We start from the raw sequence: 26,463 nt of genomic DNA on the forward strand, positions 1-26,463 counted from the left end.
TAAAATTGTCCTTGGCTTTCCTCCAGGAGAAGTGATTTTGGTTCAGACTTAGTACTTCATTTATGTGATCGAGTAGATATGGTTCTCGCATCACTGCCGTCCTATGCTGCAGTCATCATAACGAATAGGCCTCATCTGCTCCATCACGCTATATGAAAGAACCAATAAGAAATCTATTTTTCAGGCTGTGACCTTTCCATTAAACCAGATCCATTCCCATCATATTTTTATATTACTCTTTCATGCTTTTCCTCCAACACATCTCTCACTTGCATTACTCAATTTTCTAACACTCTCTTACCTTTTTACACCTGTCTTATCTCTTCCTCTCACTGTTTTTTATTTTTTTTTTGCTGTTGAAATGACTTTAATGGTTTGCTTTGCTGGGAAAGTACTGATATGAAGCTAACAGTGGTAAAGTGTCTCTAGTGCAGCTTTAATTCTTGGATTGCTTTCATATAAGACCAGAATGGTTCATGTTTGAATGTTACTACCTAGACTGTTACTTGCAGTGTACACTTCAGAACTTCCAACAAATGTATAATGAAGTTTATTGATCTGTTGACTGGGTGGGCAATTTGAAGCAACTGAGCAACTATCTACATGCGGATGTTGTTCAAACCCCTTAATGCCATCATATACTGCTAATATAATTTACTATCCTGGAATATTTAAACAATCATCCAAAAAGGTTGCTAAAACTAAAGTATCCACATCGCCTTGTCTTTATTGGTGGTTATACAGTATGATCATACAAATCAATGATTGGATCTAATGACTTTAATGAGATGTTGACCATACTATTATTATTCCCCGCTGCACTTAACAGTTGATGGATGATTTTGGGGGTCAGTAAATCCTTTTATATGAAGTTCTTTATTAAGTTTAATCCTACAATAAATTCCAGCTTTGTGAAGGTCAGGACATTTTTTATAAGGACAGATTTTGTTAGTATTTTTTGGCTGCTTTCATACATTTTATTAGGGTGCCACAGCAGATTTGGTCTGCATACCATACTTGGCACAGTTTTTACGGCTGCCCTTCCTGACACAACCCTACTATCTCAACAGTGGTGGATGCATCTTCTGATCACCCAGTTTTTGTTAATACTAAGTGGGACTAGTTAGCTATATGGTTAGTTATGTGCTTGGACTAAATTAAGAAATTTTCTTAAAAGGCTGTCGATCACTGTCAGTAAGCCTGAAAATGCAACAGCTGTACCTGTTTCTCTGGTTTAGCATACGCTTGCAAGGCTTTTTTGTGTTCCTTAAGACATTAAATAATGGTTTTCATTATTTTGTTTAGACATTTTTTTTTTTTTATAGTTTGCCTTTTGTGTCATCCAGCGCCAGCATAGTAATATGCCGTGTGAATGTAGTGTGGACACTTTATGGTCTATGCCTGGGTGTAATAACAATAACAGTTGTTATTAGCCTTATATTGGCAACTTATGGCACAGTGGCACAGCTGGTAGAAAGGGTGGTGGGCAGTGGTAGCTCACTGGTTAAGGTATAACACTACTAAACATAAGGTTGCTGGTTCAAGCCCCACCATCACCTAAGTTGCACTGTTGTCACTGCAAGACCCTTGACCCTAAATTGCTTGAATTGAATACATTCGCTAAATGCCACATGTCAATGGGTCCTACTGAAAACCTGACACTTCTATCCATAGCTGCTTACAATTGTGACTGCTTCACCATGTTGCCCTTATTACTACTTCAGTACCTTAACCCTTGAGCTACCACTGCCTTGCCTGAACCTATCTTTCACATCTGCTCTATACATTGTCTCTATATGTAAACTACTGAGTGACTAAATGTGTGTGAGCCCTGTGATGTATCGGCACCCTGTCAAATGTGTATTCCAGCCAGGTGTCCAGTGTTTAAGTAGACCCCCTAGACCAGGAAAAATCAGTTAGTAAGACTTATTTAAACTGTATTTTAAAAGTGATAAATCAGTGATTCTTGTATTGGATTACTGACCAAAAGGTCAAGAATTCAAGCTTTATGACTGTCAAGCTGCCACTCTCAGTTAGTTGTGCAAGGCCTTTAGACTAAGGTACTATTTTCACTATATCATCACACTTTAAATGCAAAATAACTGAAGTAAAGCGTCTTGCATCAAACAATGACTTAAGCGCTTGCCCTCTGTTCACAGTGGATAGCTTTTATGAAATGAACTGAGCTAAAGAGAGAAAGAGCTATTGCTTTGGGAATTAAAGGAAAATCCTCATAGTCTCCACGCTGATCAAGCACAATGTAGTGCACCGTATCCAATGTGGAACAATTCTACACAATTTACTGAGCCCTTTGGCATGTTTTAAAGGGAAAGATGGGACATATGAGGCTTTTCTATTATATGTGCTCTACCAATAAAACTAACAAAGGCAATAAAACAAAAACAAAAAAAAACAAGAATACAAGTATGAAAATAAATGGGGAAAAAGACACACAGTAACACACATGCACTTTTAGTTGCTTCATCCACACAGAAACCAATCCTGTTACAACATCAGCAAATTGTTGCTTGCCTAGTTTAAACCAAGAGGTAATTAACCTTAGAGCATTGTGAAGTAAACCCTTGGTGCAGTGAAAAGTCTTTTAATAAGGTTTGGGATCGTTTTTGAAGGGTGAAACTGGGAACAGGAGCAGTAAACATTATAGGCTCTGATACACTTTTAGATTTGATGGATGGTCTTTCTCAGTTTGCACTTAGCCATGGCCCTGTTCCTCTATTGCTTTGCCCTTTGAAGAGAAATGCATTATGCCTATTTCTTAAATGACCACTGCTATTGAATTCCCTCTGGTGCCTGTCAGCCTGCTGGCAGCTTCTTCACAGCATTCAAGTGGCTTAACTTCCACGATGGAATAATAGCAACATTATACAAACGTGTTGCTGTCTGATAGGGATGATGCTGTTTGGTCTGGGAAGACGGCCAAAAAATCTCATTAAAGGTTGCGTTTTTTTTCCCCTTTGAGTACAGGGACCTTAACGTGTGAGACTCAAAGGTAGATGTAGGTTAAATATGATAAGTAGTTCACAAAACAAACAAGAGGTTGGGGAGGCATTACTAGAGTGGTTAATTAGACTTGGATCAGAGAATGGTTAAACAAAAACAGATAAGCCAGGCCATTCAACCCATTCAACTAAAATGTTATACCAATTAGCAGATGTGACTTGTTGTGGCTTAGCATTGTAACTACTGTTGGTATTGGCACCAGTGGAACTATTTAAGGATTTAACATTATTAATCAGTTATTTATCTTTAATGATCTGTTCATGCTGATCAGGGTTAAGAAAACATGAAGATGTCTATGTATTTACTTAAATGTACAAAGGGATTAGAGTCTTCAATCTGCTATCTCCATGTTTTGGGAGGTTAAATGAAACTAAAATACTGGAATAAGGTTTCATTTGAGCGATCTAAGATCCTGGTAACATTGTGTGCTAATATATGTTTGGAAATGGGATATTACAAAGGTTCAAGAGTTGGATTAACGTTAAAATTCAGAATTGAAAAGATTTTTTTAGTTTAGAATAAATTTACTTCAGATACACTGATCAGGCATAACATTATGACCACCTTCCTAATATTGTGTTTGCTGCTCCATACACAACAAACTGCACTGTGTATTCTGACACCTTTCTATCAGAACCAGCATTAACATCATCAATTTGAGCTACAGCAGCTCGTCTGTTGGATCGGACCACACGGGCCAGCCTTCGCTCCCTACATGCATCAATGAGCCTTGGACGACCATGTCACCAGTTTACCACTGTTCCCTCCTTGGACCTCTTTTAAAAGATACTGACCATTGCAGACTTGGGAACACCCCACATCAGCTGCAGTTTTGGAGATGCTTTGACCCAGTTGTCTAGCCATCACAATTTTGCCCTTGTCAAACTCACTCAAATCCTTACATTTGCCCATTTTTCCTGCTTCTAACACATCAACTTTGAGGATAAAATGTTCACTTGCTGCCTAATATGTCCCACCCACTAACAGGTGCCGTGAAAAAATAAATAATAAAAATAATAAAAACAGCTTTGGTCTCAAACACTCAGCCAAAGTGAGATTACTTTACTAAATTGCTTTATAGTATAACAGCCTTTCTTTAAAATAAGTCATTCTAAATACATAACCTCAAGGTAAACAACAAAAAACTGTAAACATATTATGAGCAAGAAACACTAGATTTTAAATTAAGCTATCATTTTTCAGAGAAACAAATAAAGACAGGTGTAATATTGTGGCAAAGAAACTGGCGAGTCGTGCCCTCAATTTGGCAAATCACTCAAGCATTGAATGAGTTTAACAAAGGGCCGTTCCCGAGACTCACTGTAACACGGGTGCAGTAAAGCTTATACAATCGTTTCAAACAACTTCCCAGAGTTGTTTAAACTGCAATGGATTTTTGATTGCTGGGCTAGGCTGACACATGCTAGGGCAAAACTAGGGGACTCATTATACTTATGCGGCCATTCATACTGCACCAACCCCATAAATGTACAATATGTGGCCACCCCTTCTAATTAGTGAGTTCAGGTGTTTCGAGTTTCGCCAGTTATTAACAGGTATGTAAAATAAATTGTATGCTTCCAATATTGTGGCAACAGTTTAAGAATGGCTCTTTTCTATTAAAGAATACCCACTGCACAAATTAAGGTACATAGTCATGGTTTTACAATTTTGAGGTTGTTTTTGGAATTTTGATTGCAAGTCAGGCCTTGCTGTCTAGCATCAGTGCCTGACCTTACAACTAGTCTTTTGACTGATGGTCACAAAATCATAGAGACAGACTCCAAAATCTTGTGAAAAGCCTTCCCAGAAGCACAGAGGCTTTTACTGCTGCTGGTTTTGGGATAGGATGTCTAACAAGCTCATGATCAGATGTGTATATACTTTATTCTAAAGCAGCTGGTGATCTTTACTTGCTCATTCCTTTTAATAATTTTGTGTACATTTTTATCCCATTGTGTTAACTCAGTATGGGTAACTATTAAGTGCTCCCATTCTATACTCTTATTGCCAGTTCCCTACTGGCCCCAATGGCAAAGCTTCACACAATCACTGAGATAATATCCCGTACTAATGCATTTCATTTTTATCTTATTAGATGAGGGAGCTTTTTCCTTGTTTGGCTCTATATCTTTACAAAGGTACTTCCAAACCAGAGGGTTCTTCTCGCTCATCATGTGTCCTAGGAGTCAAACTCCCCCATGCACATCCTAAAGTACCATACCATGTTTAAAATATTCAGACAATTAAGAAAAAGAGCTATACAATATGAACCAATTTGTAATTCTAGTTTTAATGCTGCAGAGCATCAAAATCTGTCCACAAAAAGCTTCACTGAAGTTCACGCAGAAGAGTCTGTCCACCACAAATATTATTTAACCTGGAGAGAAAATTTGAGTACAATTCAGTGTAATAACCTTTTTTAGGTTTGTGCTGTCAATTAGTGATCTGTTGATACTATTTGCAGATTTAAGATGGTTATTGCTCAGCTTGTGTTCTAAACGCAATAAATATGTAACATCTGCATAGTAAAATAAAACATCGGTTAAAGATTGACATAGGAATGTGCTGAACATAGTATTTTTTAGTAATTATTAGTTATATATACACACTGATCAGATATAACATTATGACCACCTTCCTAATATTGTGTTGGTCCACCTTTTGTTGCCAAAACAGCCCTGACCCATTGAGGCATGGATTCCACTAGACCTCTGAAGGTGTGCTGTGGTATCTAACACCAAGATGTTAGCAGCAGATCCTTTAACTACTGTAAGTTGCGAGGTGGGACCTCCATGGATCGGACTTGATTGTTCAGCACATCCCACAGATGCTCGATTGGATTGAGATCTGGGGGATTTGGAGGCCAAGTCAACACCTCAAACTCGTTGTTGTGCTCCACAAACCATTCCTGAACCATTTTTGCTTTGTGGCAGGGCGCATTATCCCGCTGAAAGAGGCCACAGCCATCAGGGAATACCGTTTCCATGAAAGGGTGTACATGGTCTGCAACAATGCTTAGGTAGGTGGTATGTGTCAAAGTAACATCCACATGGTCCCCTTTTGCTGCCAAAACAGCCCTGACCAAAAAACATTAACTTGAATTACATTTAGCTGGCAATCCGACCTATTTGAAACATCTTCCTAAATGGCAGTAACAAAATTTGCAGATAAATGCAGGTCATTCCATCATTTCATCATTTCATGATTTTGTGCAGTAAAAAAAGAAGCATTTGCTTCAGTTGTGAGACTGGGTGGTGTGTGATGTAGAGTGGTAAATATAGATCCTGGTGCAGTAAAGCTGACTTCTGACCCTGAAACATCATGTTCCGCTTCAGTAAGCATTGCTGCATGGTTGTTTAATTGAATGTTAACAGCAGCTTGATGCCGGAACAAAGCCACCATACACATATGCACACTTGCGCGCACACACACACACACACACACACTTAAGAGCTGAGTGGTTTAAATGCATTTCCTTCTTGCTCTTGTCTCCCCCGTGCTGCTATAATACAGTCTTTGGCTTTCTCTCAAGAATCTTAGATCCGTTATTTACAGTGACCCCAGTCTGAAAAACACATGTCTGCGGAACTATAAAGCAAACCATCAGCTCAGTTATACTGTAAAGTTTCTGACATTCTATCCACTACAACTTTTTTACAGTGTAATTTTCATACACTTGAAAGGAACATGCATTTCATAGCAGTTATTTATTCATCATGTCATTGTTATGTATTCCATCACAGAGCCTCAACCACCCCTCATGTCTTTATGTTGCTGCCCGACCGGCTGATAGCACTGCTGGGGATTCGAACCCTGAACTTTAGTGATAGTGCGCTAGCAGAGCATATGGCAGTCTTGGGAATTTTATATTTTCTGCAACTGTACTTAATCTGTAACTACATGATTATAACACAAAAAGCATTAGTCCAAAATTTACTGTGGTTTACTGGAAGTGTACTGGGTTAAAATGTACATACAACAACTTAATAAACAATTTGGTGGTGTAGTTCTGTAATGCTATTTAACTTGTATAAGCTCCTAATTTCTTGTAAGTGGTTGCCAATGCTGGAAAAAGGATCCAGATCCAAAAGTACTACTGTTGTTCATTTGGAGTGTCTAAATACCTTTTCCTTTATCGTTTTTACATATCATCATATGTTTATGCTTTTATGCTTTTATACTTTTATGTTCAAAAATTCTTGTTCAAACATTTATTAATAAATTAAATTATTTATTCAGATATTGCCTGTTTTACCACTGCTTTCTCTTGGTGAGGGTCGTGGTGGGTCCTTATGTGTGTAATTTTGAAGTGATATGCACTGGATGTATATTGCATGAAACCAAAATTGGCTAAACATTTGTTTACCTCAACTATATTATACATAATTTATTTGGCGGCATGGTACCTAGGTGGGTAGCACTGTCGCCTCACAGCAAGAAGGTCCTTGGTTCGATCCCCAGGTGGGGCGGTCCGGGTCCTTTCTGTGTGGAGTTTGCATGTTCTCCCCGTGTCTGCGTGGGTTTTCTCCGGGTGCTCCGGTTTCCTCCCACTGTCCAAAGACATGCAAGTGAGATGAATTGGAGATACTAAATTGTCCATGACTGTATTCGATTTAACCTTGTGTGAACTGATGAACCTTGTGTAATGAGTAACTACCGTTCCTGTCATGAATGTAACCAATGTGTAAAAACATGACGTTAAAATCCTAATAAACATAATTTATTTTTGTATTGTATTTCTATTGATGTTTTATTTTTTATTTATATAATTGAATACACAACAATAATTAGTAATGGACTTATTAAATAGTTCATGTAATTAGATCCCAAAGACTACATGGCAAACAAATAACATAAAAACCTTTATAAAAAGTATCTCAGAAAGAAGGAATACCTCTGCTTCGGAAATTACCAAAAACCCTTGTGTTATGAAGTAATAATTAATGTAACATAAGTTATTGATGCTGTATGTCTCTGCTGATCACTATCAAGGCCAAGCATTGAAAGTAAATACATGCCAAAAATAGTAGCTAGTCACGCTGTGCAGTTACCCATGGAAACAAACCCAAATCACCAGTGCAATAAAAACGCATAGGAAAAAACGTAAATTAGATGGTATGACTATTTTCAAAACATTCATTTTAAAGACTTATGCCAAGTTCACACTACACGACTTTCAAGTTGTTCTGATCGCTGTACAGTTCACACTACGCAACTGGATCTCTTGCAATCGGGAGCCTTTTCAGTCGTTGTGTATTTCACACTACACGACCGATCGCGATAGGGGGTTTCACACTACACGATCTACCATCAGGAGGAATCGCAGGCGACCGTGTCTGGTCGCCCAAACTACGCTTTGTCACGAAAACAAACGCGAGAAGTGACGAGGGGTTTTGAACTATACTACGTCCAAAAATGCACGTCAACAATAAGCGAGCGATCAAAGTTGTTTGTGCACCGATGTGCAACGTAAAAGCAAAGAGGAAAAAAATGAATTCGAGTTTATTTGGCTATGCGAACAGCATGGATTATTTTTTGCAATGCAATGCTGGTATTATGTTTTGTCGAGAACAATAAGGTCAGAAATACTGTAAAGCTTGTGTGTGTGTGTGCTGATGTATTCTAATAGAAACTATATTATGCCCCTGTCCCACGTTTTACAACTCCTCCCCTGCCAGTCACCCGACTGATATCCAGATATTTAGCATGCTAGATATTCTCTTCAGTCGTCGAGCACTTGGCGAGCCGCTCGGATCGAGTCGTTGAGCAGTTCACACATAGCAGTCAAGAGCCTCGGTCGACGAGCGAACGCTGAGTTGCCTCTGAGCCGGCAAATCTAGCGGAGACCAGTCGGCGAGTGAAAATCGGGGCAAAAATTGCATAGTGTGAACTAGGCATTAGGTTGTTTACTAAAGAGGAAGTTGTTTAGCTTGTATCATAATTCAAAGGTCTTTAAGGTTAAACTGCAGCAGGTTTTAGAAAGATTGTGAGCATAGCCTGTGCTTGTTTTCCATGCAATTTACAGCCAACTTTCCTAAAAAAACGTAATATCTTGTGAGATTTTGGTTGAAGTCAAACATTAGAATGTTTCTCCATAGTAACTATACATGCATAGAACTGACAATTAGTATTTACACAGTATAATATTTACATATATTTACACATATAATTAATGAAGTATGCACTTTTGTATGCACAATTGTAGTCTCTAGGCAATGTCATTTACTGTTTGTGGCCACAGCAGACCAAGTGCACTGTCTCTCCTGTATAGAAAAATAAATTATTTAAGGTAATTAAGTCATAACTGTGCATTAAATTCTTCCAGCAACTGATTTTGCATATTTATATTCCTGCAAATAAAGTAATTCCTGTCTCAGGAACTTAGCCACTTGTCTTTTTCTCTAGAAACACTGCAAAGGACCATCTTATAGTCAGAGAAACGGTGTAAGTATGGTTTAATGGATAGCAAAGATAGATTTCTTTCCTGATAAGGAGGCAGAGTCACACTCATTTCCATGACAGTGAACAGTAAATTGCCAGGTTATCAGTGGAAACCACAGCCTTTTTCTTCAATTGCTCTCAGCACTGTCTTCAATGCCCACAGACCTCACTAACAAACACCTTCAAAGCATCGATTGTAAAGCACTGGACATATCAGAGCATGATCCTGCTTTTGTGTTGCCACATTAAAGGCTTTTTTTTTTTAAAGCAAACGTTTTTGAGGTAGGTAAATGTTTAATAGTTAATGGTCTCTGGGTCTTTGTCGAGGACAAACTCATAAATCTGAGGTTGTAATGCAAGATAAGATGCATGGACATAATCCTTTTTTTTTTTTTTTTTTTTTTTTTTTTTTTTTTTTTTTTTTTTTTAATAAATCACAACATGCTGCAGCCAGCCTGAAAAAGCACTGGAAAGACCATCGAGTTTCTGTCACTGAGCCATAATGAGCCAAAATCAGCAAATTGAAGTAAGATTCTAATACATAAAAAACTGAGGATAGTATGTTTGGCAGTAACTACGTTTACTTAGATCTGCTGACAGATGAAAGGTGGTGAAATAGTGCTTCCTTTAGTCCCAAAATAGCACAAAATAGTAAAAAAAAAAAAAGCCCTAGCAGAGGCTTTATGAAATTGTTTTAGTGATATAAATATATACTGACTTACAAAACAGAATTAATGAGTAAAAGAGGCTTTTAAATCATACAACCTATTTCTACAATCTCCATCAGAAACATGCAAAGATTTGATACTATATGAATTTACAAATGAGTAATCTGGGATTGGTTGTCTAGCCCAGGGGTTTTCAACCTTTTTGGATATGTGCCCCCTTACGTGTGCCGACCTTGAACTTCCCACTATACACCTCTCTTAAAGACAAACACACACACACATGTCCTATAACAGCAGTCAATGTTTTTGTCATCAATTTATCTTCACTGTTAGTCTTATTTTCAAGTTTTGCCAGCCAACAATCCTTTTTTCAGACTGGATAACACTAAACGTGCGTGCTTGTGTGTGTGTGTGCGTGCGTGGTCAGCGAGACTAATCAAATATGTTTCTTGTGTGTGAAATAAATTGCTTTAGTTTTAGAAGTAAAAAAAATCTCGTAATGTCATGCCCTTCTGGACAGGCACCCATGTCAACCCCTGATCTAACCCTCTAAATAATAAATTAATACTAGGACGGCACAAAAAGAGGTAAAAACAACAAGTCTGTGAGGTCATTAGTTAGCTAAACTGTAACTTCAGGCAAAACTGGCTGATGGTAGCTTTCATTAATATGCAATTAACATGATCTAATTCTCACTCAGAAAGCAATACAGTGTAATTTAATAATAATAATAATAAATGTTGTTTAAGTGCACATCTGAAGTTAGTTAATTTGTTGAGAAACATTTACCAAGGAAAATATGCATATTCCATCACATACAAAAATGATTGCTTGCTCTCACCATAGCAACGGTAATAATTTTCTTAATTTTTTTAAAGATCTGCATTTCTGTTTGCTACTAGTCACCATGCAGCAGGGTAGAAGAACTGGCATGTGTGATCTCCACAGCAAGTGTGCCCTTTACATGTTAATAGGATAATGGTCAGATTGTTTAGGTGTAATTTAAGAATAACCAAAATACGAATCTGTCATGAATTATTTGTTGAAACACACATGACAGTGTCTATAGTCAAGTAAGCTTTACACTGCTATGATGTTGTCCTAAAGCTTGACTAGAAAAAGCTGATTCTTTCTTGTATGGCAGCTGTAGTCTGAATTGCCAAATTAATAATCTTAGTATATATGTATATTTTAAACCCAGCAGTTATTAATTCACAATAAATTATGAACTTTTTAGACACAGAGGCACTGCATGTGTTCCAGTTATTTGTAATGTTTAATGTTAATGTTAATGAGTAATGTTTTTGTCTAGCCACCTCTGCTTTTCATCTAGTGCAAAACAGCCAAGAAGGTGAATTTTATTATTTGTATTTTAAAATCCTGTGTTGCTATTTGGAATAAAATGTCAGAACATTTGTTCCCAGCCATCACATTGATTGCACTGTAAAACCATTGGAAATTTAGTCGGAGGCGGTGGTTTTTGGCACGGTGGCCCACACAGATTTACTCTCCCTCTGTCTACTTTTATTCATCCTGTCTTATCACCCCCACACACACTGCAGAGAGGCAAAATGCTGTATTTGCCAACAGTTGGCAACTTTGGTGCCACGATGCCAAAATTCAAGCTGATATTTGATTGAGTAAAGTGCATCAAGTTTAGTTCTGTGCTTTGCATTCTACCAACAAAATACTTTGCTTGCAATCAATGTTTGAGGTCAAAGATTTACACAGGCTACTGGAAACTACTGGAGATTGCACTACAAAACTTATAGTGAGAGGTGTCCACAAACCATAAACTGTACTGTTTACTTCATAGCTTAAAAACCCCTTCATCCTTAGTGCACTAATTTGATATACTACTGTATATGAGACAGTTGTGTCTTACATGCAGTTTGGGTCATGTATGAAGAAATTGGAATTTCCATTTTACATAATAAATATTCCTAGATCTCAGTTACTTAATATGGATCTTTTTTATATGTAAAAATCTAAAATCAAGCCCCTCAGGTGGCGCAGTGGTAAAATACGCTAGCATACCAGAGCTGGGATTTTGAATATATTGTATCGAATCTCAGCTCTGCCATCCGGCTGGGCTGGGAGGCTATATGAAAAACGTTTGGCTGATGTTCATACAAGGTTTGGGAGTCGGATAGGGACCTCATAACTGATGCAATTAAATGAACTCGGCTGTTGCAGGTCAAAAAATGCAGTATCAGAGAGGACGTGTGTCAGTTTGCTCTCCTCAGTCAGAGGTGGGGGCCAGCACCAGTAGAGTGGAAGCATAACGCAATTGGGTAAAAATTGGACGCTCTAAAAATCGGGAGAAAAAGGAAGAAAATACATTAAAAATGTCCACTTTGCATGGACTTAAATAATGGTCACAATATACTGTTTCACTGTTTTTTACAGTAGGAAAATGGATCTTGTCATTTTTGTCCTATGTCTGCATGTCCTAAAAAATGCCAGGAGGTAATTTTAGCTTCTTTAAATTTCCATTTGTAATGAATGAGCATGTGGTGTCCTGCAAAAGACTGGCGGATTGTCCAGGGTGCTTTCCTGTCTTGCAGCTAGTGTTACTGGGATAGCATCCAGACCAACCATGACCCTAATCAGCATAAAATACTTGCTAAAGATGAATGAATCAATAAATTGATAATATACATTTTCATTATGATCCATCTAAAGTGTCATAACAGAGGATTGCTTATTATAAACGACTTTTATTTATCTTCATAAGCTGCTATATCAAGTTTAGGGCCAAAGTATAAAAAATTATGTTCAAATTGTACTATGGACAGTGCACTAGTACATAACAGACCACACACCCTTTCATTCACAGCCAGAAGCAATGTAGAACAGCCATGCACAAAATAGTCAGGTGCAAAAATCTCTTTGCCTGTTGCTTGAACGTATTATAATACTTAAACATTCAGAGGATCTCGAGGACACTGGATGCTCAATTAGGGTTGTCAATGGAGAAAGCAGGATAAATGCACATCAGACTTCCTTTTATACAAAACCAAATAAATCACAGGACTAAATAATCAATAATGTGTTTTCACAGCACAACCCTCCAGCTCCTCTTATACAGCCAGGCTAGGAATAAACTCGCTTTCAGGACAAAATTCACATACATCATCACACTAGGTCAGCTTTACATGTACAACCTCATAGAACAGAGGCGTTAAACGCTCTGAGCGGTTCAATTGTGACGCTACTACAAGTTGTTGCATATAACTGTAAGTGCTGAGTGGGAGTAGTGGTGTAACAGTGGGCTAGAGTCTCTGCAAAGGAGGTATGATCTGGTCAAATTTAAAGTATTTAGATATGGTTCTGTTTGAGGCTCTTGATTGCTTTTGAGCTATGCTATATTTTGCATTACATTTACAATTTTTAGCATTTGGCAAACCCTCTATCTAGAGTGACTCACAGAAGTGCTTCATCAGTAACCATTTCTATACTCCAGTAAAGAGAACACACATCTTCTTGCATCTTGTTAGGACAAGTATTTTTATATAGAAGATTAGTGCATGTTAGTTTTAATTTAGTTGCATAGTGAAGAGGTGGGTTTTAAAGGTGGCAAGAGACTAAGCAAGGGAAAGTTTATTCCATCATCTGGGTGGGTACTAGTGTTGCAAAGCACCTTGATGCAGGTCTTGAAGTTGATATTTTGTGTTTGCTTTTACCTATGTGTACATTTTTATCTTTACTGTGCCCTTGCCTGAAAGTAGTGAATACAGTACAAGAACCATATTCATAGACTCTTGTTAATTTTTGTTTGTGTGCAAATTTATAAAAAAAAAAAGTGGAGACGTAGGCAACATTACTTATTTTTTTCGTTATTCTGTATGACCTTTACAAACATTTACTGCTTCATGTTATGTATTTAACTTAATAAATAAGTGCTGCCTAGATGTTACTGCTTTCGCTTCATTTTAATTGCTCTTATTTGACTAGTTGGTGGCACGGTGGCTCAGTGGGTGGCGCTGTCACCTCACAGCAAGAATGTCCTGGGTTCGATCCTCAGGTGGGGTGGTCTGGGTCTGCATGGGTTTTCTCTGGTTCCTCTGGTAGCTCTGGTTTCCTCCCACAGTCCGTCATGAATGTAACCAAAGTGTGCAAAACATGACGATAAAATCCTAATAAATAAATAAATATTTGTCTAGTCATACTGCACATGTTATTTAATCACTCCTTAAACATTATAGCCAACAGTATATGGACACCTGACCATAAGCTTGCTGGACTTTTTTAAAACCATGTACATGATCGTGGAGCAATCTACATTTTAGTTTGCCTCAAATGCATTTACTGGGGTTGAAGTCAAGTACAAAGCGGATTCCAAAAAAGTTGGGACACTAAACAAATTGTGAATAAAAACTGAATGCAATGATGAGGAGATGGCAAATGTCAATATTTTATTCGTAATAGAACATAGATGACAGATCAAAAGTTTAATCTGAGTAAATGTAACATTTTAAAGGAAAAATATGTTGATTCAAAATTTCACAGTGTCAACAAATCCCAAAACAGTTGGGACAAGTAGCAATAAGTGGCTGGAAAAAGGAAATTGAGCATATAACGAACAGCTGGAAGACCAATTAACACTAATTAGGTCAATTGACAACATGATTGGGTATAAAAATAGCTTCTCAGAGTGTCAGTGTCTCTCAGAAGCCAAGATGGTAAGAGGATCACCAATTCCACCATTGTTGCGCAAAAAGATAGTGCAGCAATACCAGAATGGTGTTACCCAGCGTAAAATAGCAAAGACTTTTAAGTTATCATCATCAACCGTGCATAACATCATCAAAAGATTCAGAGAATCTGGAACAATCGCTGTGCGTAAGGGTCAAGGCCGTAAAACTCTACTGGATGCTCGTGATCTCCGGGCCCTTAAACGTCACTGCACCTCAAACAGGAATGCCACTGTCAAGGAAATAACAGAATGGGCTCAGGAATACTTCCAGAAAGCATTGTCAGTGAACACAATCCACCGTGCCATCCGCCGTTGCCAGCTGAAACTCTACAGTGCAAAGAGGAAGCCATTTCTAAGCAAGCTCCACAAGCTCAGACGTTTGCACTGGGCCAGGGGTTATTTAAAATGGAGTGTGGCAAAATGGAAGACTGTTCTGTGGTCACGATTTGAAGTTCTTTATGGAACACTGGGACGCCATGTCATCCGGACCAGAGAGGACAAGGATAACCCAAGTTGTTATCAACGCTCCGTTCAGAAGCCTGCATCACTGATGGTATGGGGTTGCAGGAGTGCTTGTGACATGGGCAGCTTGCATGTCTGGAAAGGCACCATTAATGCAGAGAACTATGTTCAGGTTCTAGAACAACATATGCTCCCATCTAGACGTCATCTCTTTCAGGGAAGACCCTGCATTTTTCAACAAGATAATGCCAGACCACATTCTGCAGCAATCACAACATCATGGCTACGTAGGAGAAGGATCCGGGTACTGAAATGGCCAGCCTGCAGTCCAGATCTTTCACCTATAGAGAACATTTGGCGCATCATAAAGAGGAAGGTGCGACAAAGAAGGCCCAAGACGATTGAACAGTTAGAGGCCTGTATTAGACATGAATGGGAGAGCATTCCTATTTCTAAACTTGAGAAACTGGTCTCCTCTGTCCCCAGACGTCTGTTGAGTGTTGTAAGAAGAAGGGGGGATGCCACACAGTGGTAAAAATGGCCTTGTCCCAACTTTTTTGGGATTTGTTGATGCCATGAAATTTTGAAACAACATATTTTTCCCTTAAAATGATACATTCTCTCAGTTTAAACTTTTGATCTGTGATTTGTGTTCTATTCTGAATAAAATATTAGATGTTGGCACCTCAACATCATTGCATTCAGTTTTTATTCACAATTTGTTTAGTGTCCCAACTTTTTTGGAATCCGGTTTGTATCTGTGCAGGCCACTGACATTCCAATTTCTGAAAAGGGTGTTCACATACTTTTGGCTATATAATGTATTATATACCCATCAAAACAGCATATATGGGAGGTTTAGAAATTGTTTAATCCCACAACTTTTTGCCATCTTTAGTTCTCTGCACTGTTTGATGGAGTTTAAGTCTTGGCTTTTGCTGGATTCCTTAGATATAGTTTATATCCTTGACCTGATCTATGCCTTACTACAGTTTCATCATGGACATCCACAGACAGTTTTAGACTTAATGGATTGTTTTTGTTGAGACAATGCAGTGTACACTGTGGAACATATAGACCCAGGTGTGAACCTGGTCACACTATGTCCATTCAATTGACATTGCAACAGTGGACTCCTGAGTTCTGGAGGTACCTGACCATCTGCCACAGCAAATGATCCTTTTTATTGTAATTACTTAGTATAAAAAGGTGGTAAAACAAACACTGGACAATTTGTTTACATCCTGAAGTAGACAACATAACCGACTGTTTAGTTTTGTCAGAGGTTTCCATGTTTAAAGGTGATTGTGCCAAAGTTTATGTGAAATTCCTCCCAGACGGCAGTAAAATACCCACATCTGCAAAGTAGTGAGGTAAAAATATAGGTGTATCTGGATCTAGAACTAAACTGATTTCTTTCTCTTTAGCTATGTTGTCTCTTTTTATATTTATATATTTCCCTTTCTATGGCTGTCCTTGGTTCTTATTTGTTCTCTCTCTTCTTTCTTTTTGATTTCATAATTTTGTAAATCACAGAAAAACCTCCTTGACCCCTTTCTGGACCATTATCTAGGCCAGGAAGCTCCTCCCTGCTGTTTCTGTCCAACACATTCTAATATGGGAAATGTGCTTGCCCTCAATGCTGCAGAAATTTACAGCACTGTATGGATTTATGCTGTCTAATAACACATTGCTTTACTGACTTTCAGATATCTCAGTTTCAGCTATGTAGATCTTATTTAAAATAAAAAATAACATGACACAGTTTATAATTACACAATTATACAACACTACATGAACATAAGTATCCCAACATTCAATCCATAATTACCTGTTAAACATCTTATTTTAAAAACCATGGGAATTAATATGGGTTGTACTCTTGAATGCTATAACATCCTTCACTCTTGTGAGAAAGCTTCCTATTAGACTTTGAAACATGGCTGCTGGGATTTAATTCCATTGAGCCACAAAAGCACTAGTGATATTGAGCATTACTGATCATTTTATTCCTAAGGGGCCGGAGAGGTCAGGGTCAGTCAAGCTTTTTCACAACAAACCAAATAAAGCATTTCTTCATTGAGCTAGCTCAGTGTACAATTCTTTAGTGAATCTAAGGGAACCAGCTGGAACCATTAAACCAGCTCCAGACCATAATTCCTCCCTTACAGTTGGTACTTTACATTTGATTTGTCAGTCTGTCCATTAAATGTATCATACATGTGAATGTGAGGCGTGTTTTGCCTGCTTGGTAATGAAATCAATCTAGCATGCAAATAAGTGTCACTATGCTGATGTTTGGAACTCAGTTGTAAGTATTGCACTTTACATAATTTTCGGTGAGTTTTTGTGCCCTGTCACATTGCGGCTGACTTGTTGTTGCTCCTAGACAATTCCACAGGTCTGGAGGTCCTCATATTTGGCTTATGAATGCTCCCGATGTCTTCCAGCATTTCATAAATGAGGTACTCCAGGAAGCACTTACTCCTGAGCTCCAGAAGTCACAGTTTCACACTGTAAGTTTTATCAGGTTTGTTGTTTCCAGGGGTAGTCTGGATGGACCTGGATAAGACCAAGGCCATCACCAAATGACCCACCTAGGTCAAGCTGGTCCAATGCTTCTTGGGTTTTGCCAACTTCTGAAAATGTATTGAGCACTTTAGCACTATATCTGTTCCCTTAACTGCCCTTTCAAGAAATGGTGCAGAGAGGTTCAGATGGACCAGAAAGCATTTGACAAGTTATAGACCCATCTCATGTCTGCCCCAGTGCTTTAGGTCCATTTTTTGTGGAGATACAGGGGTCAGCACCCAACAAGCAGGGCCAGATAATAAACAACATCTCTGCGCATACCCCTTGTGATGTCTCACAAGAGCCGAAAAGAATTATGACAGTGGGAATAAAGAACTTCTAGAAGTTAAGCTCCCGCTCGAGGAATGGAGATGGCTGGAAGGGGTCAAACACCAGTTCACTGTCTGGAAAGACCACGCAAACTTAACTTACATTTAACAGTTCAAGCATCTTAAATCTGTCCAGGTGGGCCCTGTTATTTGGCCATTTTAGCTTTGTCCTGCATCTCTAGGCAGTGGGGCTCTCCAATTTTCTCTGCTTCCCACAGTGAGCCCATTATCCTGGGATCTTGTATAATAGCCCCTTTACAATGGGGGCTCAAGGATCTATATGTGTGGCTTAAAGACAGGTGCCTGATTCTGGTAACGGCCCTTTAGAAAAACTATCCATCCCATCTTCAGTCAGAGGATGTATTTTGTTTTTGCGTAGACATTTCTGGTGGCCAACCATGGACAAGCATGTGTAATAGTTTGCATGTGAAATTTGTACCTGCAAGAAGGACCCAAAAAACATGGTTTTGTTGCACCCCACTCCCATCCCATAGTCGCGCCTATCTCTTGATTTTATAACAGGTCTACCTGGAGAGGAACACCATGATTTTAGTCATGGTGGATAGGTTCTCGAAGCCCTGTAAGTTTGTTGTGCTCCCAAACTCCTACTGGCCAAATGGACTGCCAAGATTATCTTAGATAAGGTGGTCTAGGTACATGGACTGCCCACTAACCTGCTGTCAGATCAGGGACTCAGTTCACTAGTCAGTTCTGGAGAGGCTTCTGTAAATTCCTAGATGCCTCCATCTGCCTGTCTTCATGATTCCATCCATAGTTTGATGGGCAGATAGAGAGGGTTAATCAAGACCTTGACTAAACACTTCAGTGTTTAACCCTTACCAACCAGACATCCTGGTCGACACCTGCTCTGGGTGGAGTATGCTCATAACACCTTATGGCACTCTTTGATTAGAATGTCTCTTTGAATGCAAATTCGACTACCCCATGTTTCCTGAGCAGGAATCTGAGGTTGTGGTAAGGTCACTATAAGAAGGCCTGGTGGAGGGCTCGCTCTATCCTTCGTGTGACCACCAAATCGATCCACAGACTGTCCCCTTGCCCTGGAGTCCAAGTAATTGTCTCCCAGATACAATTGTCCATATAAAATCATTAGTTGAGTTAATTCAGTGGCTTACACATTACAGCCAAAGACTGTACCCTTGCCCTGGAGTCCAAGTAATTGTCTCCCAGATACAATTGTCCATATAAAATCATTAGTTGGGTTAATCCAGTGGCATACAATTACAAAGACTGTTTCCTTGCCCTGGAGTCCAAACTGTTTTAAACGATTTTAAACTTTAAACTATACAAAATCAGAAATGCTAAATCTAAGGCTAATGATTAACAAGGACATGACGGGCAAGGTACTATGGTTAAACCAGGACAAGAACATAAACAAGGGCAAAATAAAGACCACACTGTGACTATGACAAAGACAAGAACTACGACTATACTATATATAAACTAAGGCTAGGCTATAACGAGCAACAAGGATCCCAAGATTACTAAGGCTAGGCGAGAACAACGAACAACGATAAAAAGGTTCCACTATGTCTATTCAAGAAGGGTTTAAGGCTAAGCTATTTTATCGTACTTTGACCTAACGATTCTTATCATGAAAACAGAAACAGGGGATACTTATACACAGGACAATCATTGCAACTAAAGGATTATGTCGTGATCATGAACACAAGTGCGAATCAGTATACAGGGTGGAGACAAGGGAGACATGAAACAAACACAGTCCATGAGCTCCCAAAACCTAGGGGACGTGGCACATAAGTAAAAACTGAGAATCATGTGTTTTGGAAGCCAGGCAATGCTAAAATCATGACAGATAATATTAAAATAAGGGGATTAATACCTCATATCTCAGATCTAACCAATCAGAGCTAGACCAACAAAGTATGACAAACAGAAGTTAATGTTTACACAAGTAAAGGAGTTGTTTTTTTCTATTTTATTTATGCATTTTCTCCCAATTTAGCATAGACAATTTGTCTTCCGCTGCTGGGGGATCCCTGATTGCAGTCGAGGTGGGTATATTGCTGCTCATGCCTTCTCCAACCCGCGTGCAGCCCTTAGCGGAACCCTTTTTCACCCGTGCATTCTGCACAGGTGCCTCTATCTGCTAATTAGGGTCCTTACACAGCGTTTGAAGACCCCACCCCCATAGTCTGGTCATCCTGCCCTAGCAGAAACGTGTCTGCTGCAGGCACTGCCAATTATGCCCACTTAATGGCGCCCAGCCGATGGGTGGCAACGCCAAGTTTCGAACCAAGGAGTTCAGAATCTCGGTGCTGGTGTGCTAGCGGAATATCCCGCTGGATATTATTTGTAAAAGACTTTTACAAAATCCCCTCCAAACAGTCCAGTAGCGATGCTTTTTAATTTGAGCAAAAATGTGTATGCACAGAAAATATCAGATGATGAAGCAAAGCAAGATAAAAACAACAGGCATCATCAGTATACAAATCTGCATCTTTTTTGTCCTTATCTGCATGCTTGCAGCCATCTCATGATCTCCTTATATTTCACAGTCTGGAGGTTTTCCAGTGAGTTTAAGAGATTAGGTAGTGGACTGATGAAAATTGGCCCAGGAAGCTCCAGGGTGACTAAATAAAAGATGAGAGAGAATAAAAAGAGGAGGAGGAGAGAGAACATCGTTATAGCAGAAGACAGGATTATGGTGTACAGTACAAATGTTCTTAACTCATTCTTTGTGTGTCGGTTTCTGATTTGAAGAATCTACTACTGTGCTTTTCAAACTTGGTGGCACAGTGGTGCACCTAGCAAAGTGAATGTTGCAAAGCAGCAGGGCTCTGGAAAGCTGGTTTTAAACCTTTCCTTTTTATTTGCTTTAGGACGTTTACATGGTCTTATTGTTTTCAGTGATTTGTGTGTTTCCTTTACTTCAAACTTGGTTTTATTCCACCTCTTAATGTCAGTAGGGGGATTATTTGCTTCCAGTTGCGCCCAGGTGAGTGGATAAGTGTGTTAACGAGTGTGGATGAGTGTGTTGTTCTACAAAGGACCGACAACCTGATCTCAGGGTTTATTTTGCCCCTGAGCCCAGTGTGCAGGTAGCTTCAGGACCCACTTTAACTTCAATAATTGAAATTAAGAATTAAGCATTCCTGTATAAGTGTACCCTTCATTTTCAGTTTTTGTTGGTGGAAACCCAATTACATTTACAAAGCTGGGCAAAAATATTGTAATACATATAGTGTGTCAAGTCAAATTTATTTATATAGCGCTTTTTACAATGGACATTGTCTCAAAGCAACTTTACAGAATCCAGGACCAACAGACCAAAAACCCCTATTGAGCAAGCCGAGGGCAACAGTGGCAAAGAAAAACTCCCTTAAAATACAGGAAGAAACCTTGCAATGTGACCCCAATTATTTACATTGTATGCAATTTTTAAAACACAGACACCTAGAGTGTCTGAACAAATTACAATAATATCAAAGAGGCATTAAGCTATTTAGAAATCTAATAAACAATTGATCTGAGGAAGCATACAGAATTATCTAATAGGCACTAGAAATCTCTCAGCCATCATCTTATTCATTAAAAAAGTGTAAAACGTATAAAACACCCACACTGCCTAGGTTAGGCATCCATTAGCTACTTGAAAAAGTATCCTTCTAGTTTTATGTCACCTACTCTTTAGTAGCATGGAAGTCAGCTGTTGCAACTGAAAGCAATTTTTATTGCTCATCCATATGCAAGGTATTAAAACAAAAGTGTCCTTCAAATATGGTAAAAAGAAGCAGCTGGTAAAGTGATTTCCACAAAGGAAGATGGATTCTAAAGGCCTGGTATAATTCCTCACCTCCAGTTACTGTCATTTCCATGTTTCCCCTATAGCAGAAGACCAGTAAGTTTTGCACTGTCCAAAGTGTGTTTCTGCCCTATACAAAGTGTTTCTCAGTGAAACTAGATCCCTTTACCAAAAAAAAAACAACATCAAAAGTGGCAGAAAGTAAAACAAAAGGGGTGTTCCAGGACTGAAACGAAGTAAGACATAATGATGCACCTTGTTGTGTTTTAAATCAGGTTTATTTGCTGTAACAGTAATGGAGTTTAAGCAGGTGGAGGTTCTGTCTGACATCCTTGAGACGGAGATGAACATAGTTTTAATTGGTGGCGTCTGTACATTGTCTTTGTAAAACCACAGAACATGAACTGAAGTCTGTAAAAAGAGTTGTTAGCTACTGCTCATTTTTCTGCTGCTAGTTTGTTTCTGTGATGTGCTAAGCTTCAGCAGTCAGAGCAACATTTCAATTTCTTTGGCTGGAAATATTTGAGCCTAAACCATTGGGTTGGTGAAATCTCATTTAATACCATTCTGCACTTGTAACAGTTCTTATAGCCAAGTTAAAACCCCAATTCTAAAAGGAATAGCTTAAAAGCAATGCATTTTATTAAACAGTGTATATATCAATTTATTAATGTCAGTATTTAAAAAAAATATTTTTCTTAAATTTTCCCCCTCAATTTTCTCCCCTAATCTAGTCGTATCCAATTATCCTGATTGCATTACGCTTCACCTCCACCAATACAACCCTCCACTGCTGACTGAGGAGCTTCGCAACTGACACACGCCCCCTCCGGCACGTGTGAAGTACCGACTGCATCTTTTCACCTGCACAAGGCGAGAGCATTATTCCTCAACTCTGTGCAGGCGCCATCAATCAGCCAGCAGAGGTCGTAATTGCACCAGTTAGGAGGAACCCTGGTCCGGCTTATCTCACCCTGTGAACAACAGCCAATTGTTGTTCATGTAGCCACCCAGCCAAGACGGATGGCAAAGCTGAGATTTGATACAATGTATTTAAAATCCCAGCTCTGGTGAGCTAGCGTATTTTACGACTGTGCCACCTGAGCCGCAATATTTTTTTTTTTACTTGTCAAACATAAATCTGAAGAAACCAGGTAACACAGGGCTAGATTTAAAAGGTATGCACACTGTGACGGGTAGGAACTACTAATTGTGCTTCTGTAAATACATTTATATATACACTAAGTTTAGTATTAAGAACTTTGGACTTTTTACTCACTTATTTGTGTTGTGGGTTTAATTTTGAATGATATATATGGCCATTTTAGCCATTAATATACATCTAATCAGCCATAATGTTTATAAAGTATTTTAAAACTGATAATAATACAAATCAACAACTAAAATTTCTTTTTTATTAAAGTATTCTGATCCTTTTTTGTGTAGCACCAAATTGTTACCAGTAGTATTCTGTTTTTAATTTTTACTTACCTCTAGAATGTGTTAAAGTCCACCTGTTGTAATCTAAATACATTAAAAAAGTTTTGAAAGGGACACACCTGGACCTATAATGTCTCCTGCAATGACAGGCAAAAACCAGAGATTACATCTAAAGAACCATCTGTTGATATCCTATAATATAACCCTTAACATAACTATGATAAAGCAAAGATCAAGGTAATGATTTAAAACAATATCTAAATTTTTAAGTGTTCCCAGGATCATAGTTGACTCAATAATTTTGAAATGTTGCATAACTTTGTACCTTCCTGAAGAGAGCTGTCCAGGTCAGGAAGATAAGAAAGATACCAAAAGACCTTCAAACATCCCATGCAGAGATGGTAGAACCTTTTGTACAGACCACCATCTCTGCAGCACATAAATCAAACCTTTATGGCAGAGTGGCATAATGGAAGCCACTGTTGAGTAAAAGTCATATGACAGTTTGCTTGGAGTTGGCAAAATGGCTTGTTAAGTACTCTTTGGAAAGAACAGCAAGCATTATGTCTGGCAAAACAGGCACTGCATAAAATCATTTCTAAAACAATCTCTAGAATGTAATTTGGTTGTGGATGCATCATGTTATGGGGGTGCTTCTCAGTAGCAGGGACAGAAAGCCTGGTATAAATTGAGGGATGGATGAATGCAGCCAAATACAAGAACACATTTGAAGAAAACCTCCTCCTAAATGTATTCAAACCCAGACTGGGTTAACAGTTTACCTTTCAACATGACAATGACCTGGCCGCTCAGGTGGCGCTGCGGTAAATTACGCTAGCACACCAGAGTTGGGATTTTGAATACATCGTATCGAATCTCAGCTCTGCCATCCGGTTGGGCTGGACGGCCACATGAACAACGATTGGCTGTTGTTCATACAGGGTGGGAGCCGGACCAGGGTTTCTCATAACTGGTGCAATTATGACCTCTGCTGGCTGACTGATGGTGCTTGAGCAGGGTTGGGGAATAATGCTGATCAGGGTGTGGCTCTCTGTGCACAAAGCTGATCCGCATATGAACTCGCCTCGTGCAGGTGAAAAGAGGCAGGCGGTACTGCTCACATGTCAGAGTATCAGTTGCGAAGCTCCTCAGCCAGCGGTGGAGAGTTGTATCGGTAGAGGTGAAGTGTAACACAACCAGGGTAATTGGATACAACTAGATTACGGAAGAAAACTGGGGGGAAAAAATTATAATGACCCAAAGCATGCAGCCAAAACAAAGCTGGAAAGGCGTCGGGAAAAGTCTCTTAATACCTTTAAAATCTTTAATGACTAAGCAAAAGTGCTGTGTTTTATTTACAGCACACGTCTGGGAACAAAATGTAAATATAACACCATGCCCAACAGTATGTGGACATTCCCACTAATTACTGAGTTCAGGTGTTATACCCAAAGCTACTACTATTGCTAACAGATTCTGCAAAAAGCAAGATCTTTAAAGATATATCTTAACAAGTTTGGTGTGAAGGAGCTTTAGTTGCCAGCACAGAACCCCGACCTTAATGCTATTGAACATGTTGGAAATTGATTAAAATGCTAAAAACAAGTCAGACCTTATTGTCCAACATGTGCCAGACCTAACAAATACACTTATCAATGAAAAAGTCACACACACCCTGTTCACATACTTTACTGTACATCTATTACTGTATTACCTCCCTTACTGTTCAGTGTCACTTATTTTTAAATCCATCAGTTGAAAACATTTTAATAGAGTAATAATCTTTGCACTGATGCAGGAGGATCAGAGCTTGGCTCTGTATGTCTGGAATCAGTTCATGTCATCTCCAGGTCTGCCAGCCTGATTTAAAGGTCAAAACTGAAACACCACAAACCCTGTGAGGAACTTAATAAGGCACCACTGCGTGGGAGGACATGCATGATTAAAGCAAAAGAACACAGCTGTGCTATCACTGTGTGTATGGGGTTATGTGTAATATATACACTACATAGCCGGAAGTATGTGGACAACCCTTCTTATAATTGAGTTCTGGTGTTTCAGCCACACTCCTTGCTAATTGGTGTATAATAATTATTGATAGAAAATTTATTTATGCTTTCAACTTTGTGCCAACAGTTTGATGAAGACCCTTTTTGTCCAGTTTGACTGCCCCTGTGCACAAATCACTAAACCACAAAAAATATGGTTTAATGAGTTTTAATGTGAAGGAACTTCAGAAATACTGAACACTTCTGAAGTGTTCAGAACATCAATTGTGGGCCAATATTGCAAATTGAAAGAAAAAAAAATAATAACTTTTTTCTTACATTTGCTTTGACTTATTTAAGTATGAATTCAGGTCACCTTCATTTAATGTATGAATAACACATTCCAAAATAAGTTGTGAGTGTAAAGCATTGCCAATTCCTAATGTTGCCATTTCTTCTCACAATACTTCATTTGACCACAATACACATTTCCACTGTGTGATGTTCCATGCTTCTGAACATGTTTTTGCACAGAAAAGTGGCATTTGTGCATGTAACTCCATATTGTAGTGCTTGACAAAGGTTTGCCAAACTAACCCCTTGCCCATGTGGTTGTATCAGCTATTGATAAATGACCGTTCTTGATGCAGTGTTGTCTTAGGGATCAGAGATCACAGGTGTTCAGTCTAGGCTTACGGTCTTGCCAATTATGCACTAAAATTCCTTCATATTCCTTAAATCATTCAATGTTATTAAACACTGCAGAGGGAGAAATTTGCAAATCCCTTCCAATATTTCATTAAGGAACACCGTTTTTGAACATTTCAATATTTTTATGAAATTATTGATAAAATGGATATTCTCTGCCCATCTTTGCTCCTCATAGTATCATGGATTTTGCTTTTGTACCTAACCAAGATTACAATCACCTGTTTACATCTTTTTTCATAATTTATTTTCATAAGTAATTAAAATCTGCCTATCTTCTGTTCTTAAACGTGAACATTTTAGCTGGGTGTGTTCTTGTTTGTTATATAAGAATGTATTAAATTTG

General features: G+C 38.7%; 1 protein-coding gene across 1 annotated transcript in view; it reads left to right on the forward strand.

The window, feature by feature from the left end:
- Nucleotides 1-26,463, forward strand: part of kcnd1 (potassium voltage-gated channel, Shal-related subfamily, member 1) — a 96,059-nt gene that overhangs the window by 51,808 nt on the left and 17,788 nt on the right. The gene's annotated exons all lie outside the window — the stretch shown is intronic.

Source organism: Trichomycterus rosablanca, chromosome 7, assembly GCF_030014385.1.
Source record: "Trichomycterus rosablanca isolate fTriRos1 chromosome 7, fTriRos1.hap1, whole genome shotgun sequence".
Taxonomy (NCBI): domain Eukaryota; kingdom Metazoa; phylum Chordata; class Actinopteri; order Siluriformes; family Trichomycteridae; genus Trichomycterus; species Trichomycterus rosablanca.